This window comes from Ictidomys tridecemlineatus, chromosome 2 (assembly GCF_052094955.1).
Source record: "Ictidomys tridecemlineatus isolate mIctTri1 chromosome 2, mIctTri1.hap1, whole genome shotgun sequence".
Lineage (NCBI taxonomy): Eukaryota > Metazoa > Chordata > Mammalia > Rodentia > Sciuridae > Ictidomys > Ictidomys tridecemlineatus.
In genome coordinates, this window is record NC_135478.1 from 206,458,287 (window position 1) to 206,479,153 (window position 20,867).

The 20,867-nt window shown below is 45.1% G+C and overlaps 1 long non-coding RNA gene across 1 annotated transcript in view; it reads left to right on the forward strand.

Moving 5' to 3' along the window:
• The window catches only part of LOC144375453 (uncharacterized), a 116,446-nt gene that overhangs the window by 23,098 nt on the left and 72,481 nt on the right, over positions 1-20,867 (forward strand). The window lies entirely within an intron of this gene.

Below are 20,867 nucleotides of genomic sequence, written 5' to 3' on the forward strand. Positions count from 1 at the left end.
TTAGCCAGGAGCATAGTGGTCTCTAAGACCCACCGGAAAGCAGCTAAACAGAAAATCTGACTAGGAAAGACAGGACAGGAAACAGTTTTCCCCATGAGCCAGAAGAGGACCCATAACCAACTTTGCCAAACCACTGGGACAGCAGATTGTCCCCTCAGCCCTCTTGTCCTCAGAGGCAACAAATGATGGTCCCCAATACTGGCTATTCCTTCCTCTGTGATGTCCTCAGAGCCAAATGCTTCCTAGGACCAAAGACTCTTTCACCTCCCAAGATGAAGGTGGGAGATTTGTCCCAACATTAGAGCCATAACTCAGATGAGAACTCTCCAGATGCCCCTGCAAGGGATCAAAGGACACGCCCATGTTGACCACAAGGGAAATGTCTGAGGGAGACAAGGCAGTTTTGAGTGCCAGCCTTTCACCACCATTGAGCTCATAAGCTGGAAAAACCATACTCCCTCCTACACGGAGAAACCCTGGGCCATGACTGATCTGATGCAGCCCATTATCCAGACCTAGGACGAGGCCCCAATGAAGAAGGTCTAAAGATAAAGAGATGTCAAGGAGCCCTCAGAGAAAGTCTAAAAGAACAGAAAAAGGAGAACAAAACATTGTCTGTGCTAAAGAGTTAGAAGGAATCAGAGCCAGCCATGAGCCCCAGCCTAAGAGGGCTTTTCTGTAGAGAAAGGGGGTGCCACTTCAATTCCCCCCTTAAATGATGCTCCCCATAATTTAATCCTTTAAATTTAAGAGCACTATTACCATTATCTTGGCTTAAAGCCTTATATAATGCAACCCTTGTCATCCTTTCTACAGCAGCTTCTATAGTGGACCCCATAGTTTTAATGCACAGTGGAGCCAAACATGGGAGCAATGAACAGGTTAACAGCAGAATACCCACTACACCAGTTAAGCTTTTAAATCTACCAAGAGTTGAAAACTATCTCCCAAAAGCGTGTTTGGGACTCAAACTTTAATGCCTTTCTAGGTATGAATGGGCACATGTGCTAGTTCTCTTGTGTTGTTGGCTATATTTTAACTCTTTGTCTATTGTCATTCATTTAGATGCAACAATCTGAGCTGTTGAACTCTCCACTTATTTCTCTTTCCTCAGCCAGTAGTTAATCTAATGCCAAGCAGTTTTGATAATTAGCCACTTGCATCTGGTCTGTTGTGTGGCTACGAGGTCAAAGACTGTGGCAGTCTGATTAATAATAATTTCTAGTACAGCTTGTAAGTGAATAATTCTGTTTAACATGTAAATAGGAGTTTTATAGCTCCAACTGTCATTCTGTGCCCAGGTAGCTGGAGCATAAGTGGCAATAGTCCTCTGGGGTGGCCAGTTACCTTCACCCCAAGATTGGTGACCTCCTAAATCAAGTGTCTTTCCAATGGACCTCTTTTTCCTTTCCAAACAGTCATCCATCCATTGCATTCCTCTGGTGGACAGTTCTTAATATATGTTTTACCACCTCTTGGTTATAGTGGATTGTCTTGACACATGGTTCACATGAACTTCTTGGTTAGAATAGGAGAAGGACAGAACCCCTTAAGGTTATCAAAGGAAACCAAACTGAATAATAGAGTAACATTTTGGTTAGCATATGTTAAACAGCATAAATTAATAAAGCCAAACTAATAACACCAAACAAATCCTAGAAAAATTATAATAAGCAAGATTAAAAAGTGTAAGTGAAATTTTGCTACCCAGAGTCCAGTCAGTAATAGTTCCTGTTATCAAACCAGTAGCAAAAACCAAACAGAGAATTAGGTATATATCTAGAAGCAAGGGGTGGCAATGCATTACAGTGTAAGAACTATCTTAGAGGTTGAAAGAGTTCATTAGTCCTGGTGGGAAGGTTATCTTTCACTGTGCTTTGGTCAGCCAGTCCCTGAGGGCTGAAACAGAGCAGTAGTCTCCTGAAGCTTCCCCAGTGAGTAGACCACTCAGCTTCCGGAGTGACTGGAGCAGGACTGTTGTCCTTCTGATCCTCAGTCTTCTCTGGTGCTCCTTTTTCTTCAGAATGGTCAGCTTTAAGGGCATAGCAGCATCTGGAGAGCACTCCCAGTCCTCAGCTGCAGGCATGACTCTGGTGTAGTGAATCCAGAGACCTATCTCTGCAAACCTTACTACAGTTGGGGTGGAAAAAAACAACAGTGAAAGGGCCCTTCCAAAGAAGTTTAGGAGTTGAATATTTCATTTTTTGACCAGACTCAATCACCAGGCTGGAAGGAGTATGCACCTGTGGTCAAACTTACTGGAAATCTTTTTCTAACTCATTGATTGAGAACCTGTAAAGTTTTCCCTAAGTCCTGAAGATGTCATCTCAGGGTTAATTTTCCTACCTCTCTTAAGTCTCCCTGTAGACCCCTAATAAGAGGGGTCTCCTGTATATTATCTCAAAAGAAAAGAATCTATTCCTCCTAGTGGAAGTGGATCTAATCCTCAGCAGTGTAATAATGAGAAATTCATCACAATATAGGTGAGTCTCCTGACACAGCTTACTCAATGAGCCTTAAAGTCCTGTTCATCCTTTTAACTTTACCAGAACTCTACAGCCTATAGGCAGTATGTAACTTCCATTCTGTTGGCTAGTCAGCCAGGCAGAGGGCAGCATTTAAACCTAGGACTGGATTTTCTTCCCATTTTTTGCAGACAGCTAACCCAGCCTCTCTGTCAGCTCTGTGGTTGCAGTGAGAAACTAGTGTTTCCCATTGGATGACTTTGGCAATATATAATCACAACTTTCCTGGGAGCCCACAGTACACCCAAAAGTTTAAAAATTTCTTGCCCATACATCATGTCCCTTTTTTTTTCCTCTCCTGAGTAATTAGCCTACATAAGGCCCTATGAACATGAAGGCAGCGAATGCATATTTTGAGTCTGTAAATATCCACACAGACTCCTGCTGTCAACTGAGGTGCTTTAATCAAGCAATAAGTTTTACTTTTGTGCTGAAGTTCTCTGAGGCAGACATTCTGCCTCGACAGTAGAGTCCAGAGTGACCATTGCATATCCAGCAAAACATATCTCATCTTTTATAAAACTGCTTCCATCTGTGAAGTACTCTGCATCAGCATCTTTGAAAGGGTGGTCTGTTAGGTCTGGTCTGCTGGAGAACACAACATCCATGACCTCAACATATTAATCAGGTTTTCCAGGTCCAATGGGCAGCAAAGTTGCCAGGTTTAGAGTTCTGATGACCTCGAAGTGGATACGTGGGTTTTCACATAACATGCCCTGATATTTGACCATTTTTTTCATTAGTCAACCAATAGTGTCCTTTATTTTCTAACAATATCAGAATTGAATGAGAAACTCTGACAACCAGTTCTTGTCCCATGGCCAGTTTATCAGCTTCCAACACCAGAAGAGCTGTGGCTGCAAGGGCCCATAAACAAGGTAGCCAGCCCTGGGCTACAGAGTCCAGTTGTTTGGACAAATAGGCCACTGGACGGTGCCATGTCCCCAGCATCTGAGTCAAAACTCCCATAGCCACTCCAGACCGATCATGGACATACAGAAAGAAAGGTTTTGTGAGGTCAGGGAACCCTAACCCAGGTGCACTGGGAGTGCTTGTTTAATGTCCTCAAAGGCCTTTTGCTTAGTTGACCCCCATATTAGATCCCATTCTCCCCCCTTTGTGGCTTCATAAAGGGGTTTTGCCATAACTGAAAGCTGGAGATCCATATATGGCTGAACCCAGTAGCTCCCCAAAATTCTCTAGTCTGATGGCAGGTTGAAGGGACTCAGGAATTAAGCAGATCTCCTGTTTCTTTTGAGGCTCAGTGGTTGTTCTGTTGTTGAGTCAGATGGTAACCAAGGTATTTGAATTTTTCTTGATAAATGTGGACTCTAAGTTAGAGTCCAGTGTTGTTGCAAAGATGGTGTACTCAAACACCTGGGAGAAACTGTCATTTAGGGAAGGGAGGTGTACATAGAGCCTCTGGTGCTTTAAGATGCAGGAATTTTTTTGTTATTTCCCAGTGCAGGATCTTAATTGCTAGATTTTCCAATTCTTAATCTAATGTAAATCTTAGCAGAGATTGATGACCTGGGACATCATTTGTATAAAAGGCACCTATGTCATTTTCACTGTGGGCCATCTGCCAAGGTTGGAGGGCAGCGGTGTGGTCCCATGCAGGTCCCAGTGTGGCAGCCACATTGTGCCCAGCTAGGTGTTTCTCTTTGTCTGCATGGTTTTACCCTCCTGCCAGGTGGGAGCCTGCTCTAATTGTATATAGTAGCTGCCCCCCTTGTGTTTTTGTTCAGTATGACTGGGTGCATGGGGCTCTGTGTCCCTTCATTCTGGTGGCTCACAGTGTGTGGCTTGGAGCCAGGGTGGCATGTCCTTTTGGAGTGAGCACCCTATGGCCCAGTATCAGCTGTTTACATGAATATATTCCTTGTTCATTTGGGGGCTTACAGCAGCTGAGCCCTCCTGAGGCACTAGGACCTGTGCATCAGATACAGTTGTGTGTGTCTATGGGACCCCTGCCATATTTGTCAATCATCAAACTTCTGAGCAAGCGGAAAGAAACTGAAAGGAGGAGCTAGGTCCAAAGGCTGGGGAAAATCATTCACTCCTTCTCTGTTCAAGGCTTCACATTTCAGCATGGCAGTGGGTGCTTGCCCACTGGGGCCACTGGACGCGTCCCCTTTTGTCTGGCCAGGATTTTTTTTTTCCTTATAAACATTTGAACCATTGGCTTTGTTCTAGTGAGAATGCCTTTGAGTGACCTCTGGGTTTGTGGTGAGGGCAGCTGTAAAGAGATCCATCCTCCTCTCTATCTTGTTGGTCTGCCTGTCTTTGAGCCTCTGTGTATTGATTGATGGAAACTGTGGTGGCCATCTTCATCAGCTCACTGGCACACTTTTCAGTAAAGCCCTCTAGGATTATAATTTTTGGCAAATGGCTCTCTGAGCCTGTCCCACAAAGGCTGCATTGATCACCTGTTGTTGCACCTGTGCATTTCTTCACCGACAAACTTGCATTGCAGCTGCAATGTTTGTATGGTGCCCCTCCTCCCCCAGGCCCCTCTGGGTGGGGAGAGGGGTGGCAGTGGCAGTGTCCTGGACATTTAGCTCTGAGTCAGTTGGGCACATCTCTTTTGAATATTGATGCCAGTTTCATAGGGCAGAGGGGTCTTAGGCAGATGTGGGGCCCAGAGAAATGTTCAGGGCTATCAGAGGTTGCGAGAGGGAGATGCTGGAGCAGTGAGAGGCTTATCTTGGCTCTGTTTGTCTGTAGAAGCACTCGGCTTTGGCTAGGCCTCAGAGCTGGCTCCAATTCCTTCTAACACTTGGGCACAGACAGTGTGTTTTGATCTCTTATTTCTATTTTTTTCAGACTTTCTCTGAGGGTCTCTTGACATCTCTTTATCTTTAGACCTTCTTCTTTGTTGGGGCCCCATCCTAGGTCTGGATAATGGGCTGCATCAGATCAGTCATGGCCCAGGGTTTCTCCGTGTAGGAGGGAGTATGATTTTTCCAGCTATGAGTGCAATGATGGACAAAGGCTGGCACACAAAACTGCCTTGTCTCCCTCAGACATTTCCCTTGTGGTCAACATGGGCGTGTCCTTTGATCCCTTGCAGGGGCATCTGGAGAGTTCTCATCTGAGTTGTGACTCTGATCTTGGGACAAATCTCCCACCTTAATCTTTGGAGGTAAAAGTGTATTTGTATTTGCCTTTGGCTCTGAGGCCGTCACAGAGGAAGGAATAGCCAGTATTGGGGACCATCATTTGTTGCCTCTGAGGACAAGGGGCCTGATGGGACAGTCTGTTGTCCCAGTGGTCTTGGCAAAGTTGGGTAGAGTGGCACATAAGGTCTTGGGTCCTCTTCTGGCTCATGGGGAAAACTGTTTCCTGTCCTGTATTTCCTAGTCAGGTTTTCTGTTTCGCTGCTTTCCACTGGGTCTTAGAGAGCACTAGGCTCCTGGCTGACATCAGCTTGGACTGTTCATCTAGACAGGCTCTCAACCAAGAGGGCTGTTTCTGTACTATCTCTTGACAGCAATCAATATAAGAGAATTGGTTCAGGGTTCCAACAACAATCAAAAGGACCTCAGCAATGAATCTCTCATGTAAAGTTCCTTCTGGTGGCCAGCCCACTTCTTGGGTGAGCCACTCTAATTCACAGAGTATGCCACCTTTGTGGAGTGATTCTCACCCCACAGTTAACAGGAAAAACCTTCCCAAAGGTTTCTTATATACATCAGAAGGCTCAGTTTCCTTAGTGTGCCTCCCATGTTCCACCCTGCATTGGTGTCGCACACTTAGAACAAAACACACTTAGGACAAGACTCGCTTTGTACATCTCTGGCTGTTCCCCTTGCAGGGACTTAGGGCCCTCTTAGCCTTGCAGGTCGGTATCAACCCCCAACCTGGAGCTTTCACCTAGATGTTGGTTGGTGAAATTCCACCATAGACTGTATGAGGTGCATGAAACCGCGGATCAGGACTCTGCACTCCCTTCGGCCCTCGGGTTGGGTCAGAACCCTTCCCTTTGTCTGTCTCATTCACACACTTTCACACACTTTCTCACAGACATGGCCAGGACAGAATTTCTATACCGCCCAAATTCCAACAATTTCAAACCAAACAAAAAAGGAGTCAGCGTTTCCCCTCTGCTCGCTGACTCCGAATAGAAGCTACTTGGGCGATTCCCTGGGTCCATTTCAGCTCTAACCACTTTGGAGGGTACTCGGGACCCAACAGAGGGTGATCAAGCCTCTCTTCCACCTGCTTAGGCCTCAAAGGGGAATTCAGGTGGGCTGCAAAACCAAATGGACCCGGTTCTACCTGTTCAGCTGGGTAGTGCTCCAAAACCCTAATTCTGGTTCCTGCTGCCTGTGCATTCCTTTGTGCTCTGGGGTGGCAGCCCCAGGGCGCTGGGTGAGTGGATCATCCTTCAGACCACAAGTGGCCTGGGTGTGCCAAGGAGACTACTGTCCCTTATCGCCCCAGGGAAGCCGGTCCCCTGAGACAAAAGAGGCAGAATAGCCTTCCTTAACTCCTCTGTCCCATGTGTGTCACCAAAAATTTTGTAGGGACAAATGAAGCAAGGCACCGAAGACAGCAGGAAACAGTTTTATTTTGTTGTAGCCAGGTTCAGAGGGTACAGCTTTTGCTGTAATCAATCAATCCCCTGAACCCCAAGTTCAGGGAGCTTCAGAGTTTTATACCCAGCATGTAAGTACAGGGGCTCAGAAGTTCACATTCTGCAGAAGTTCACATAAAAGCAGCTTTTTCTTTCACTGTTTTGGGCAAGTTAACTCTTCAAGGACAACACCTGAGAAGGGGAGAGCTCTTCTCCCCTTTCTTTCCTCCCCCTGCCAGCTGTTACCATGGAGCCCATTTGTAACTTATCTTAAAAATGTAGATATCTCTGTGAAGCCCACCTCAAGGTCAGAGGCCTTGTTTGCACATTTCTTCAAAGTACTATACTGGATACGTTTGTGAAAAACTAGTAAAGAGGTGTCCAGCACCTGGAGTGCTGGTATCTTCCTGGCCAGTGGCCAAGTAAAACAAAGCAACACGAAAATAGGAAGTTTATCTACATTGGACTCTTTCGCAGAGACTCTTTTGCTGACAGTCCTAAAATCAGCCATGGTGAAGAGGGCTTTTCTGTGGACAAAGGGGTGCCACTTCAATGGGATTTGGGCCTTTTTTAATCAGTTGATGGTTAAAGAGGAGTGTGGGGGCCAGACACTTTGTCAGGAGGGGGTAAAATTGTGACGTATGCAGTTGGGGGGAGAAATAAGGAATGGCCATGTGCTTCTGCCCCTTTAAATGCTTTGTTCACTCAAATTATTCAATGCAATTTCACTCTATAGGTTCTTAATCAAGAAAATGACAATCCTTAATGGTCAGCACTACAATAAACATAATCAATTCACAGCCAACAATTCTAGATTAATTCTAAGCACTGCAAAACACACTTAATCATGACAGGTTGATGACAGACATTTCCTGTGTGTGCTAATTTTAAAAGTCTTAAGCCTTAAGCTTTATGTCCAGCAGATGCACATTCACTTAGACCACAGTGACCAGGTCTGGAACCAAGGCAGGCTTTTCCTGGTGTGGAGTGGATGACCGGTTGAGCAGAGGATTATAGGGAAGGTGCAGCTCTCACCAGGGTCCAGATGAGTTGGTAGAGTTTGAGAGTGGTGAGGATCGCAAGAGGATAAGGAAAGGATGACAAGTGATGGGATGTCAGGTCCTCATCAGGCTCTCCAGTTTCTACTGGCTGAATCCCTGTTCGTCAGCTCTATTATTTATACTAAATTTGGGGGCTTTTGACCCCTCTTTCAATCCTTATCAGCTACCACCAGATTTCTCAGTGATATCATTTACGCTGGGGTCAGAAACATCTGATCTGGTGGTCTCCACCCTGATCTTCTCGCCTTTTCCTCTTACCAGGCCAGTACAGCCTGCCAGGGGCTTCACTCTGTTTATCATGGTAAGGGGGAGTAACTTGTTTGAGGTCATCCTGGAGGGCTCTGTGGGTGTGCCTGGTGAGATTGCAGGTTTCAAACTGGAGTTTTTAAAATGGAGTTGCTTAGGCTCAGGCCTAAGGTCATCCTCACACACCTCCTGAGTAAGAGGCTCCCTATTGGTTGGGTTACTCTGGAGAGCCATGGCTAATACCAAATACTATTTTTTTCTTTCATTTTGGTCTAAAAACTCTTTCCTTGTAATCAGTCATAATGTGTGTGGCATAGCTCTTGCTAATAATTCAACTAACTCATAGGCGAATAGAGGGGCAAATTACTGGATTCCATTAGATTTCCCAGCCCTTCCCTATACCCCTCAGTCCCTATGCCTGAGAACCAATTCTTGAGGATGGCAAGAGCCAAAATATCTCTGAAGGGAGAGACCAATACAAAAATGGTTACGATGTTGTTGTGCCATTTTTAGGAAGAACCATAGAGGGAACAGCCATCAATTACCCAGAAACTTTAGACTGTGCCTATGTAAATTCCCAGCAACATTCTATTTATAGCCTAGGCTAATTAAATGTTCTCTAAGGTTCCTTGTTAACAAAGGTTTTCTGGCTCTTGTCAAAACTCAAGTGCCCAGGCCTGAGAGCTAGTGAGGTGCCACGGGGCCAGGACCTGCTCCTGACTGAAGCCCACACCTCCTCCCACGGAGACTCTGGGCACCTGCCCGAGAGCTCTTAAGAAAACCCGCAAGCTGTGCCCATTGGTGTCCCTGGGGAAGCAGGTGTCTTCCCCAGCAGCCTTGCCAGGCTGTACCGAGGACTGTACACCCTTGGTTCCCTGAGTCAGTGCCTTCGAACCTCCTCCTCACTTTTCAGGGGACCTGGGGGCCCTGCCTGCTGCTCCCCTTTTCTGGCCCCTCTCTTCATGCTGCCATGTTTCTCTGCTGCCAAATTGGGCTCCTTAGCCCCAGTTCTGCTTTTGGGGTGGGGGCAGGATTTCTGTCATGCCATACCTTGGAGCCCCAGCCTGGGAACAGTGGACACCAAGTGCCTTTCAAAGAGCCCCATCTTGCCCACTCAGCTTTCCCAGGGGCATGGCTACCATCATCAGCTCCTGCGTGGACTGGCCTGCAGGTTGCTGAGGTCTAGGCTGGTCCAGGGGGAGCCAGTCTCTTCTCACCCCACGCCTCCCTTGGAACTGACAGAGCCCCCACCAGTTCCTGTCTAGGCAGGGGAGGGCCCAGAGGGAAGAACCTCTTACCCCTTGTGAAAGGAGCAAGGGTCTTTCCTTCAGGACCCCACAGTCCAGCTTCTCCAAGGCTGATGGCTACTCCTTATGTCACCCAAACTGTGACCCCTTCCTTCGGCCTTAATTACCCCAACGCCCTGGAGCTTGGCTCACCATTTCTGAGTATCGGGACATAGGCAGGACCCCCTTGTGGTGCCATATAAATATGTATATGTGTATATAGGTTTTTAAGGGGTGCAGAGAGGGAAGGGTGGGCATAGAGGCACCCTCCCTTGCCACTTTCCTGGGCCCAGAAATTGGGGGAGTAAGGGAAAGGATTTTTACATTTTTTAAGCTGCTATTTTCTGAAAGGAACAAGCTGGGCCAAGGGGCCCCAGGCCCTTTTCCTTGTCCTTCACAGCCCTTTTGCTCCGTTCATTCAAAATACAATTATTGAGCACCTTGTGTGTCCAGCACTATGCTAGGCCACCAGCTAAGTGGGGGGCCCACCCCTAATTGGTGCCTTCTCCACCCACCCCAGAGTTCACCAGTGCCTTTGGGGTATCTGCAGGTGATGGAGACTTCTTGTGAGGTTTGGAGGGTCTCTAGGAATCTGGGCCAAGCTGTCCCTGTCCCCTGTGCCAACCCACCCACTGCAGCCTCTCCCTTGCCCCCTGCTGGCTGGGGGAAGCTCCCAGAATGTCTGCCTTCCAACTCTAACTTGTTTCTGAAACTCTTCCCCACACTTGCTGAGTCAGGAGGTCAAGGCCTTGGGCTCTCCCCAGGGTTGAACAGTTAAGTGGACCCACAAACCAGTGCCAAGGGAGTTGGTGGGGGGAGGGAGGAGATGGTTGACCTGAAGAGAGTGACCTTCGCATTTAGTGCCTTCTTGGTGACCCAGAGCCTCACAGTGTAACAAGAACTAAAGAGAAAGCCAGACCCCCCTAAAAAACAAACAAACAAACAAACAAAAAACACAAGTGAAAGGTTTTTAACTTGTTCATTTCCTCCTCTTGCTCCTCCTCCTCCTCTTCTTCTTCTTCTTCTTCTTCTTCTTCTTCTTCTTCTTCTTCTTCTTCTTCTTCTTCTTCTTCTTTGAAAATAGTTTTTGTTGTTGCTTATTTCCTATGTGGTGATGGAGATTGAACCCAGAGCCTCATGCATGCTAGGCAAGTGCTTTACCACTGAGCAGATACCCAACCGCTGCTCTTTTTATTTTTTCAATGAAATCAATTTGGAAGTCTCTTCTAGAGCAATGTCTTTAATTGGAGATTGCTTCCTCATTCATGAATGAACAATGTGTCTAGCCAGGACATTGTTAAGATTCCTTCAGAATGAGCAGGAAACTATGGTGGTGCTCTATTCAGGATTGCAGAAACATCTGGAATATTTCTCTGTAACAAGAGCAGAACGTTATGGGAGGAGAAAAGTCAGAAGATGAATTTTTTAAAAAAGGTAAGAAATGGAGAAAAGAGTCTTTAAAATACAAAGCACAATGGACAGGGTCAAAGATAGGTTAATGACCCAGTGAGTTGTGAAATACAAATAAGAAGAGATGGAGGACAGAATGAAAGGCACTGACATTCATCTGAGTGGCCAGTGATTTAAGATATTAGGTCTTTTGTTTCTCCACATTACAGGAGATGAATCTTCTAGATGAAGACTCTCAGATACTTTGCTGTCCTTTAAAATGTTTCTCTTGAAAATTACCATGTGAAAAAGTGATAACCATAGTGAGATTGTGAAAAAATAATCACTTTTATTAATTTAATAAAATAGGCAATCAAATTTAGTAATTCAAGTAACCCCTTCTGGGCCCGATCCATAGTCCATCTTATTTTTAATTTAATTTCATTTTTTTTTTTACATTTGAGTCATACTAGGGAATGAAATCCACCACTGAGCTACATTCCAAACCTTTGTATTTGTTGAAACAGGGTCTCACTGACCTTGAACCAGGTTGTCCTTGAACTCATGATCCTCTTCCCTCATCCTTTGGAGTCTTTGAGACTATAGGCATGGGTCAGTGTGCCTTCCTTGTTTTTATCCTCCCCCCCTCCACAGGACTGAGGACAGGACCCTGGGGTGCTCTACCACTGAGTCATGAACCCAATCTTCTTTATTTTTATTCTGATACAGGGTCTGGCTAAGTTACTTAGAGCCTTTCTAAATTGGTGAGGCAGCTTTGAACATGGGATCTTCCTTTCTTACCTCTGAGTCACTGGGATTACAGGTGTGTTCTCCCCCACACCTGTCTCTTCTTTTTATTCTTAAATAATCTCACAGAATAAATCAGTTTCCCTTTCTCTCTCTCCCCCTCTTTCTCTGTCCCTCTCTCTCCCCCTCTCTCTATCTCTCTTTTTTCCCCCCTGGTAGTAGAGATGAACCCAGGACCTCAGGCATGCTTATTTTACTTTTATAAGTACATAGACTTTAAATTGATTAATATTCATATTATTAAAAATAATTTTAGTTGTAGATGGACACCATACCTTTATTGTATTTAATTATTTTTATGTGGTGCTTAGGGATTGAATCCAGTGCCTCCCCCCATGGCTAGGCAAGCACTCTACCACTGAGCCCCAGCCCTAGCCCCTGATACTCATATTTTGGCACTTACACACTGTTGCAAGGGGGCAAAATTGTGATGTATGCAGTCAAGGGGAAAAATAAAGACTGTCCACGTGCTTCTGACCCTTTCAATGCTTTATTCACTCAAATTATTCAATACAGTTTCACTGTATAGGCTCTTAATGAAGAAAATGGCAATCCACAATGCTAGGCACTGCAATAGACTTAATCAATTCACAGCAAACAATTCTAGATTAATTCTAAGCACTGCAAAACACTCTTAATCATGACAGGCTAATGACAGGCATTTCCTCTGCATGATAAGTTCAAAAGTCTTAAGCCTTAGGCTTTGAGTTCAGCAGATGCATACTCACTCAGACCACGGTGACCAGGTCCAGAACCAAGGCAGGCTTTTCCTGGGGTGGAATGCATGACCAGTTGAGGAGAGGGTCATAGGGAGAACTTGCAACTCTCACCAAGGTCCAGAGGAGGCGGGAGAGTTTGAGAGTGGTGAGGATCACGCAGAGAATCAAGAACATGACAAGTCATGGGATGTCAGGTCCTCATCAGGCTCTCTAGCTCGAGTGCATTCTTGTTTCAGCTGGCTCAATCCCCATTCATTTGCTCTATTAATTATACTAAATTTGGGGGCTTTTGACCCCCTTTCAATTCTTATCAGCCACCATTGGATTTCTCAGTGATATCATTTACCATGAGGTCATAAGCATCTTGTCTGGTGGTCTCCACCCTCATCTTCTCCCCTTTTCCTCCTATCAGGCGAGGACCCAACAGAGGGTGATCTGAAAAGGGTGACCTTTGCATTTACTGCCTTCTTGGTGACCCAGAACCTCACAGTGTAACAAGAACTAAAGAGAAAGCCCCTGCCAGGGGCTTCACTTCACTTTGTATATGAGGGTGAGAGGGAGTAACTTGTTTGAGGTCATACTGGAGGGGCCACTGGGTGTGCCTGGGGAAACTGCAGGTTTTAAACTGGAGTTGTGAAAATTGGAGTTGCTTAGGCTCAAGCCATCCTCACACACTCTCTTAGTTCCAGAATTGCCAGTGTCTCCATATAATAAAATCTAACATTTATTCAATGTTCATTATATACTGAGCACTGATAGATGGTTTGTGTATGCTATCTCATTTAATTTAACAACAATCAAACATGGTGAAGTGGCACCCCCTTTCTCCACAGAAAAGCCCTCTTTACCATGGCTGATTTTAGGACTGTCAGCAAGAGTCCAAGTAGATAAACTTCCTATTTTCATGCCACCCTGTTTACTTGGCCACTGGCCGAGAAAATACCGGCACTCCAGGTGCTAGACACCCCTTTACTAATTTTTCACAAACGTATCCAATATAGTACTTTGAAGAAATCTGCAAACAAGGCCTCTGGCCTTGAGCTGAGCTTCACAGAGATGTCTACATTTTTAAGATAAGTAAAACTGGGCTCCCTGGTAACAGCTGGCAGGGGGAGGAAAGAAAGGGGAGAAGAAGCTCTCCCCTTCTCAGGTGTTGTCCTTGAAGAGTTAACTTGCCCAGAACAGTGAAAGCAAAGCTGCTTTTTTGTGAACTTCTGAAGAATGTGAAATTCTGAGCCCCTCCCCTTACATGCTGGGTATAAAACTCTGAAACTCCCTGAACTTGGGGTTCAGGGGATTGATTGATTAGAGCAAAGGCTGTACCCTCTGGACCTGGCTGCAGCCAAATAAAACTGTTTCCTGCTATCTTCGGTGCCTTGCCTTGTTTGTCCCTACAACATTTTTGGCAACCCAAATGGCACGAAGGAGGTAAGGAAGGCTATTTTGCCTCTCTTGTCTCTGGGGACTGGCTTCCCTGGGGTGATGGGGGACAGAAGTCCCCTTGGCATGCCCAGGCCACTCTTAGCCTGAAGGAGGATCTACTCACCCAATGCCCTGGGGCTGACACCCTGGAGCACAAGGGAACCCACAGGCAGCAGGAACCAGAATTAGGGTTTTGGAGCACCGCCCATCTGAAAGGTAGGACCTGGGTCCATTTGGTTTTGCAGCCCACCTGACTTCCCCTTTGAGGCCTAAGCAGGTGGAAGAGAGGCTTGATCACCCTCTGTTGGGTCCCCAGTACCCTCCAATTGGTTGGAGCTGAAATGGACCCGGGGAGTCGCCCGAGTAGTCTCTGTTCAGGGTCAGCAAGGAGAGGGGAAACCGTGACTCCCTTTTTGTTTGGTTTGGAATTGTTGGAATTTTGGCGGTATAGAAATTCTATCCTGGCCATGTCTGTGAGAAAGTGTGTGAAAGTGTGTGGAATGAGATGGACAAAGGGAAGGGTTTCAATCCAACTCAAGGGCCGAAGGGAGTGCAGAGTCCTGATCCACAGTTCCTATGGTGGAATTTCACCAACCAACATCTAGGTGAAAGCTCCAGGTTGGGGGTTGATACCAACCCACAAGGCTAAGAGGGCCCTAAGTCCCCCAAGGGGAGCGGCCAGAGATGGATGAAGCAAGTCTTGTCCTAAATGTGTTTTGTTCCAAGTGTGTGACACCGATGCAGGGTGGAACATGGGAGGCACACTAAGGAAACTGAGCCTTCTGAAATGTGTGTTAGAAACCTTTAGGAAGGTTTTTCCTGGTAACTGTGGGGTGAGACTCACTCCACAAAGGTGGCATACTCTGTGAATTAGAGTGGCTCACCCATGATGTGGGCTGGCCACCAGAAGGATCTTTACATGAGAGATTCATTGCTGAGGTCCTTTTGATTGTTGTTGGAACCTTGAACCAATTCTCTTATATTGATTGCTGTCAAGAGATAGTACAGAAGCAGCCCCCTTGGTTGAGAGCCTATCTAGATGGATGTTATCTATGTTGAGATCTTCAGAACTCTAAACCCAACAACTTTGGTGCCCATTGGAAAGCCTGATCAATATGTTGAGGTCATGGATGTTGTGTTCTCCAGCAGACCAGACCTAACAGACCAGTCTCTCAAGGATGCTGATGCAGAGTACTTCACAGATGGAAGTAGTTTTATAAAAGATGAGGTATGTTTTGCTGGATATGCAATGGTCACTCTGGACTCTACTGTCGAGGCAGAACGTCTGCCTCAAGGAACTTCAGCACAAAAGTAAATTATTGCTTTGATTCAAGCACCTCAGTTGACAGCAGGTGTCTATGTGGATATTTACAGACTCAAAATGTGTGTTCACTTCCTTCATGTTCATAGGGCCTTATGTAAGGAAAAGGGACTCAATGACTCAGGAGGAAAAAAAAAAGCTTGATGTATGGGCAAGGAATTCTTGAACTTTTGGATGCACTGTGGGCTCCCAGGAAAGTTGTGATTATATATTGCCAAGGTCATCAAAAGGGAAACACTGTGGTTTCTCAGGGCAACTGGAGAGGTGACAGAAAGTCCAGGTTAGCTGTCTGCAAGAAATGGGAAGAAAATCCAGTCCCAGGTTTAAAATGCTGCCCTCCTGCCTGGCTGACTATTTAACAGAATGGGAGCCAACACACTCCCAACATGAAAGTAAGTGATTTAAGACTGAACAAGAAAATTTTCTCCCAGGTGGATGGTGGAGATTTTCTGATGGCTGAAATAGCCATCACGGAGTTTCTAGCCCCAGCCTTTATCAAACAGTTTCGCAGGAAAATATGTTGGACATAGAGCACTTGAGACAGTTCTGAGTCAACATTTCTATGACCCCCAGCTCATAGACATCACCTGGATGATCTGCAAACAATATGAGGTTTGTGCTCACAACAATTCTTGTCAGGGGCCAAAGTTTCACCAGGAATCCTTTTGGAGACTTGGAAGTAAACTTCACTGAACTACACGGGGCTATAAATAACTTTTGGTTTTTTTGTGAGTTCATACTCTGATTGGGTGGAAGCCTTTCCCACCCTCACTGAAAAAGCTAAGGTGTCCCAATAATTATTGGCTCAGACAATGGGCCAGCTTTGGGCAGAAATGATAGGATTACTAACCAAGAGTTTAAATATCAGATGAAAGTTAAGTACTGCTTATAGGCTGCAGAGTTCTGAAAAAGTTCAAAGGATGAACAGGATTTTAAGGCTCAATTGGGTAAGCTGTGTCAGGAGATTTACATTGTGATGAACTTCTCCCTATCACACTGTTATGGATTAGATCCACTCCGCCTAGGAGAGCTGGATTTTTTTATTTTGAGATAATATATAGGAGGCCCCCCCTCTTATTAGGGGACTACTGGGAGACTTAAGAGAGATAGGAAAATTAACCCTGAGTCCACAGCTTCAGATCTTAGGGAAAACTTTACAGGTTCTCAACCAATGGGTTAGAGAAAGATTGCCAGTAAGTTTGACCACAGGTGCACACTCCTTCAAGCCTGGTGATTGAATCTGGGTCAAAGAATGAAATATTCAGCCCCTAAACTTCTTTGGAGGGACCCTTTCAATGTTATTTTTATCCACCCCAACTGCAGTAAAGTTTGCAGAGATAGGTCCCTGGATTCACTACACCAGACTCACACCTGCAGCTGTAAACTGAGAGTGCTCTCCAGATGCTGCTATGCCCTTGAAGTTGACCATCCCGAAGAAAAAGGAGCACTAGAGAAGCTTGAGGATCAGAAGGACAACAGCCCAGGTCTTGTCACATGGGAAGCTGACTGGTCTAAGAACGGCCAAAGCTTGAGAATACTGCCCTGATTCAGCCACGCAGGAGGGACTAACTGATCAATACATGGTGAAAGAAAAACTTCCCACCAGGATTATGAACTCTTTCAACCTCTGAGATAGTTCTTATACTATAATGCATTTCCACCCCTTGTTTCTGGATATATGCACAGTTCTCTGTTTGGTTTTAGCTACTCGTTTCTTAACAGTAACTCCTAAATGACTGGACTCTGGGTAACAAAATTTCACTTATATTTTTTAATATCTTGCTTATATAAGTTTTCTAGGTATTGTTTGGTATTATTAGTTTGGCTTTGTTAATTCATGCTGTTTAATCCATGCTAACCAAAATGTTAGTCTATTATCTAGTTTGGTTTCCTTTGATAACCATAAGGGATTCTGCCCTACTCCTATTCCAACCATGGAGATCATGTGAACCATGTGTCAAGACAATCCACTATAACCAAGAGGTGGTAAAACATATATTTAGGACCTGTCCCACCAGAGGAATGTTATAGATGGATGAGTGTTTAGAAAGGAAAAAGAGGTCCATTGGAAAGAAACTTGATTTAGGAGGTCACCAATCTTGGGGTGAAGGTAACTGGCCACCCCAGAGGATTATTGTCACTTATGGTTCCACTACCTGGGCACAAAATGGCAGTTGGAGTTATAGAACTCCTATTTACATATTAAATAGAATTACTCACTTAGAAGCTCTACTAGAAAATTATTATTAATCAGACTGCCACAACCTTAGACTTCCTAGGCATACAACAAACCAGATGCGAGTGGCTAACTATCAATACTGCTTGGCATTAGTTGACCTACTGACTGACAAAAAAGAAATATGTGGAGAGTTCAACAGTTCAGATTGTTACATCCAAATGGATGACCATAGACAAGCAGTTAAGAATAAAGCCAACAACACAAGAGAACTAGCACATGTGTTAGTTCATACATAGAAGGGCATTAAAGTTTGGGTCCCCAAACACGCTTTTGGGAGATGGTTTTCAACTCTTGGTAGATTTAAAAGCTTAACTGATATAGTGGGTATTCTGCTGTTCATCTGTTTATTACTCCCATGTTTGGCTCCACTGCGCATTAAAACTATTGGGTCCACTGCAGAAGCTGCTGTTGAAAGGATGACAACAACTAAGGTTTTGACATTGTATAAAGCTTTAAGCCAAGATAATGGTAATGATGCTCTTAAATTTAAAGGATTAAATTATGGAGAGCATCATTAAAGGGAAGAATTGAAGTGGTACCCCCTTTCTCTACAGAAAAGCTCTCTTCACCATGGCTGATTTTAGGACTGTCAGCAAAAGAGTCCATTGTCAATAAACTTCCTATTTTCATGTCACCCTGTTTACTTGGTCACTAGCTGAGAAGATATCAGCACTCCAGGTGCTGGACACACCCTTATTAGTTTTTCACAAATGTTTCCAGTATAGTACTTTGAAGAAATGTGCAAACAAGGCCTCTGGCCTTGAGTTGGGCTTCACAGAGATGTCTTCATTTTTAAGATAAGTTACCAACTGGGCTGCATGGTAACAGCTGGCAGGGGGTGGAAAGAGAAGGGAGAAGCTGCTCTTCCCTTCCCAGGTGTTGTCCTTGAAGAGTTAACTTGCCCAAAACAGTGAAAGGAAAAGCTGCTTTATGTGAACTTCTGCAGATGGTGAACTTCTGAGCTCCTCCCCTTACTTGCTGGGTATAAAACTCTGAAACTCCCTGAACTCGGGGTTCAGGGGATTGATTGATTACAGCAAAGTCTGTACCCTCTGGACCTGGCTGCAATCAAATAAAACTGTTTCCTGCTATCTTTGGTGCTTTGCCTCCTTTGTCCCTACAACAATGGTAGGGATATTATTTTCTTACTTTGACAGGTGAAGGAGAGTAGAAGAAAGAGTTTAAGACACTTGTTCAAGGTGATAAAAAGAAAAGAATACACATTTTGGGCCAAGGTTAATTGCTTGGAAGAGTGATCTATTTTATTCCTATTTATAATTCACTCCTTTGCATTACAATCCTTCCCCTCTTCTTCCATTATCACCCATCCTATCTCATCCTCTCTACCCACAAATCAAATATATCTATGTCCTGGGAAAAAATATCTAGATAATTCAATGGGTTTGTATTTGTTCTTTTCTTTTTTCATTAAGTATCCAGGGAATTTGCTTCTTTCACATTTCATTACGATGGTAGAGGCCTGGGTTGTGGCCTTTCCTATGTCTTCTAGGAATGAAGGAAAATTTTTCAAACTTGATTCTCTCAGAAAGCAATAGGATTTCATGAACATCCTTAGGTCAGTATTTAGACAAGAAATTCATTGCTGTGATGGATCCTCCTATAGCCTGGCTGGAATGGAGCTTGCTTTGTCATGTGTTTGGTACAGATTCTAGAACAGCCTCCACTGCTTTATACAGCTGGAACATGATGCTAGATTCACAGTCCAGAATCCCTGGGGTGACTGAGTGGGCTCCATTCCCAGGCTTTCTCCTTACTGTACAGATGGTGTCTCATACTTTTTGTTGAAATCTTGACAGGCCAGCAAGGCTAATTAAAAATAATAATAACTAAATAAATAAGTGGTTCTTCAGAAGAGAAACCTCTGCAGGAAGCTGTTGCTTCTGCAGGGAAGTCTCTAACTGGCAGTGCTTCCTGAACTTTACTGTGACTCTGAATCATCTGGGGATGCTGCTAAGGTCAGGTTCTGATGCTGGGTGGGGTCTGAGATTCTGAGATTCTAGCAAGCTCCCCAGTGCTGTTGCTGCTAAGGGAACAAGAACTGCAAGGGTGTACACACCTGTGCAGAGCCAGGAGACTGCCTTTCAGTGTAGCCAGCTGCTGGCCAGATTATAGTTTGGGTGGGCTGACCTCAAAAGTCATGCTAAACCCTAAAATCTGCCTCACATTCTCCCACCTTGTCACTTTTGCTGGGAGGAACACAGTGGAAGGAGCAAAATGTAACTTGTGAACAAAAGACACATTAGCAAAAGAAAGCCCCAGAGGGAGAACCCAAAGCCAGCCTGTCCCCATGATACCAGACTAGTGACACTGAGCTGAAAGAGGGATGATCCCTGGAGGAGTTATCAAGTGACACTCTCTTAATTACTCATTGAAAAGAGTGCTGCTTCCCCAGAGCATTGTTTCCTGTCTTGTCAAATATGCTTTCTGGCCATTTATAACCAAACCTTTGATGTACTTGTCCTGAGAAAGAGAATCACCTTCTCAGCCATCTGCACTTATCAGCAGCCCACATCCCACAGGACCCACAGAAGTTTCTGTGTGGAGCTATTCTGACAAGTTGGAAACTCCTCATCACTTGCTGTGTGTCAGGGACATTGGGCTATGGATTACAGAGGCAGACATGTCCCTTTGTAGCCCCTTGTGTTATGCCCCTGAGGCAGGCCTCTCTTTTAGGGAAGGGAAGGGGTTCTTGTGAGCCCTCTTTGAGTCATCTTGACCTGGACTTTCTGTTGTTGCCTGAAGGACTTGTGGCTGGCCATCCCATGATGTGCTGAGAGATGGTCTGAGGGCAGATTGTTCTCCCTTCCCTCCATGATACCACCTCATTGATTGGAAAGGCTATTGACGAATACAGGGGATTGAATAGTGTCCTCTCAAAGTTTGCCTATATCCCATTCCCAGAATGTGTCTGATTAGAGTTAGCCATTCTTTTCTTTTTCTGTTTTTTTTTTACAAGGTTGGTTTTTATTTTATTTTGTTTATTCATATGTGGTGTCGAGAATCAAACCCAGTGCCTCACACATGCTAGGCAAGTGTTCTACCCTGAGCCACAACCCCCAGCCTGAGGCCTTTCCTTTCTATGGATCTTTTGTCTCCTCACTGAGGAGGCCTGGAAACTTGGCAGAGTCAGCAGAGAAGTCCCTGTCACAATGCAGTGATACCAGCTGACACCTTCCTGCTAAAGACCTTTGGACAGAGAAGATGGTCCTGATGCTTGGCAGTGATCTCTAGAAGACCCTCTGTATGGAAGGG